The sequence below is a fragment of the Limulus polyphemus genome, unplaced genomic scaffold (genome assembly GCF_000517525.1).
Source record: "Limulus polyphemus unplaced genomic scaffold, Limulus_polyphemus-2.1.2 Scaffold298, whole genome shotgun sequence".
NCBI lineage: Eukaryota > Metazoa > Arthropoda > Merostomata > Xiphosura > Limulidae > Limulus > Limulus polyphemus.
In genome coordinates this window covers 445,417-448,890 of record NW_013665908.1, presented here as the reverse complement: position 1 = coordinate 448,890, position 3,474 = coordinate 445,417, and the positions used below count along the sequence as shown (strand labels likewise).

The window sequence follows — 3,474 nt, the reverse complement described above, 5'->3', positions numbered from 1 at the left end:
CCGATAATACATGTAAGGCGTTACATTTCCTCTAGCTTTCATATTGTTCAGTTCATTGGTTAATTACTCACAACAGAAACCATCTCTGAGAACATTTTTTTAATTATCATCTCTTATTTGTTTTTCCTATTACTTTACAAAGAAACAATTTTTTTTGTGCTAAAAGAATACAGTGCACAACAACGTGTTATATAACTTTCTTATAGACATTAACAAAACCACAGTTGATTCTCCAATAATTAAGTTTATATTTTTGAAAGGAATAAAGAATTTTAGTTTTTAACGATGAGAGTCTTCACCTCCGCACAAGTCAGCGTTTCTCCCAAGACATCTGTTAAACTGTACTTCACAATGATGGGGACCTAAGACAATGAAAGAACAAACTAAAGCTGTTCTATTCATTCTACGAGTTTTCCAAGGTAAAGTTTCACAGGATTGCGTTATAAGCTCAATGACTGCACATCACAACATGAGTTGTTACTTGGCTTGTAAGCAATATATCATACATTTGTTTTAGGCATTATCATATTTGGGTTTTGAATTTTAATGGAACTTCATAAGTATTTGATATAAAATATATACATATTACAAGAACAGGCAGAGTATTACATATATATTTTATTACATACATATTATATATATATATATATTACAAGAACAGGCAGAGTATTACATATACCTTCCGATGTAAAATAAGAAAATGAAGATTTTATATGCTGTTGATTTTCTAAGTTCCTATTATTTCGAAGGAATCACTACAGTCGATATTATTTAAGGAGAAAAAAAGATGTAATATTTCATTTCTTTTCCTTGTGGATAAAACAAGTATTAGCTGTTTTGCGAAATTATTTATTTTAATAAAAACAGAACATTTTCTTGATCACGTTCGAAACCTGATATTTTACAAATTGCAATAATTTAATTTCGAGTTTTTATGGAATCTTGAGGCGAAATGTTTTGTACATGATATATATCTAGTTCGAAACAACCAAATTTGAGGCGAAATGTTTCATACATGATATAATCTAGTTCAAAACAACTAAACTTCAGGCGAAATGTTTTATACATGTTATATATATCTAGTTCGAAACAACCATATTTGAGGCGAAATGTTTTATACATGTTATATATATATCTAGTTCGAAACAACCATATTTGAGGCGAAATGTTTTATACATGTTATATATATCTAGTTCGAAACAACCAAACTTCAAATGCTGGATGAGCATGTATACGAAACGATTTTTAATTTGAAAATATAAAAAAATAGCCTTACCTGTGGATAGAAATCAGCCACTTCTAACTTGTCATGATATGTATAGTTTTTGCCAGCTATTATTGGGCAAGGTGGGGTGAGACTGCCCGCTCTACAGGGATCTTTCTTGCCTCCCGGCAGCGTAAGTTTTTTCCCTCGGATATTACCTCGTATTACCGTTACAATCTCGTCGGCACTGATTGCTTGAAAATACACAAAAAGGCAACTTATGACCATATGTCACTGTTTTAATTAAACTTTATGATTCAAGTATATTAACCACACTACATCTGCCATATCCAATGCCGATGAGGCCTTTAGTTTAATTCCACTGTTCATCAGATCTGCTGGGACACGACAGATTTAGTCGTGGTCCATATGCTAGTTATATCATCAATTTTTATCAACAACATAAAAAAAAGTTATGGTTCGAACTAGATACAAACAAGTGAATTATCATTATTATCAGTTTTACTTAATTAATTTACAAATCAGAGTTTTAGGTTACGGATTAACAACACGTTATTATGTATTTATTGTACTTCCAATAGTGATATTTACTGGAACTTTCTAACATGGGTTATCCTGCTACCCTGAAACACAAAGTTTGTAAACATTTGTTGCTTACGAGCTTTGAAGTCAGCTTCTATTAAAACACTGGAACCTTTCTTGAGGGCACATGGTTCATTGTGGCATGGGGTCACACGAACAGCGTAGACGTTGTTTATTCCTGTGAACAGTTCATTAGATATAAAAATTAGGTGTTCCCATATTACGTATGATGAAACAATGTACTTATTCAATCAAATCAACTGAGATTATTCCATTAACCTGATACCAAATGTTCCTTATATGTAGAAACATGTTATCATATAGGTATCAAATGTTCCTTATCTTTAGAAACATGTTATCATATAAGTTACCTGCACGTTTTAGTGCTGCCGATACAATGTAAAATTCTTACTACTCCTATTACACATGTATAAATACAAACTATTAACACACATACATGCTTTTTTTTAAATATAAAAACCTCTACAAACTAGTTTAAAAGGCTATATGAAAATTTCTGAAGGTAACTGACCCGGATGATTTAAAAATGATGAATAATTCATCATGTGAGCGTGATGATGGTTTTGGTTGTAGTAACACTCAAACGCTGAATAGAATTTCTGACTGATAATTGCTAGTTATTCTTTGGCATATTAATACTGTGGGTTGTAGTAACAACCAAAGGCCGAAGTTTCTGACTAGTACTTACTAGTTACCCTGTGGCACAGTAAACATCTTCGAAACATGGGTTATTGTATCTAATTAGTTTTAATTATGTTAACAAATGTATGTAGTTAATGCCAAATTAAAATATAATTTTGCTGCTAACCTCTGTTTAGTATTTAACATCTGTTAAGCATGGTCTAAATATGGCCTGCCTTATATGTGGATTAGAGTTTAAAGTGCAAATGATATTGTGTTGTTTACCTAAGTGACATACCAAACGAACTAACAAGTTTGGTGAGTTCAAGTGTAAGTAGATATGGATTATAATTAATTATAATTATTAATAAAAAAAATCGTTGCACTTACATGCTGGATATTATCATTGTTAGAACGTGGACTTTCCAAACTTGTTTTTCAAATTTGAACTTTCTTTTTACGTTTTAGATGAAACACTAGAAACTTCATTCGACGTTTATATTGAACGTATGACACAGCTCATTATATTGTAACAAATAAACCTTTTATATATCATAAAGAATGTATATTTAAAAAGTTAGATGATGTCGGACTTTCAGATAATAATCCACTTTAGATTTATTAAATTATCTTTCGAAAATGTTCGTTTAAACTCCTTAAACGACCCTACTTCAAAGACGATGTAACTAAAACTCCACTGTTTACAATAATATGTTTAAAAATGTTCGTTTAACCTCCTTAAACGACCCTACTTCAAAGACGATGTAACTAAAACTCCACTGTTTACAATAATATGTTTAAAAATGTTCGTTTAAACTCCTTAAATGACCCTACTTCAAAGACGATGTAACTAAAACTCCACTGTTTACAATAATATGTTTAAAAATGTTCGTTTAACCTCCTTAAACGACCCTACTTCAAAGACGATTGTAACTAAAACTCCACTGTTTACAATAATATGGTTTAAAATGTTCGTTTAACCTCCTTAAAGTCCCTTACTTTTAAAGACGATAGTAACTTAAAAC

The 3,474-nt window shown here is 30.9% G+C and overlaps 1 long non-coding RNA gene across 1 annotated transcript; it reads right to left on the bottom strand.

The window, feature by feature from the left end:
* Positions 1 to 201: 201 nt before the first annotated feature.
* On the bottom strand, positions 202 to 1,986 carry LOC111085261. The gene is made up of 3 exons (XR_002610084.1): positions 1,884 to 1,986; positions 1,277 to 1,458; positions 202 to 362 (listed from the first exon to the last, which is right to left on the bottom strand). It is a non-coding gene; the product is annotated as an uncharacterized LOC111085261 (long non-coding RNA).
* Positions 1,987 to 3,474: the final 1,488 nt, after the last annotated feature.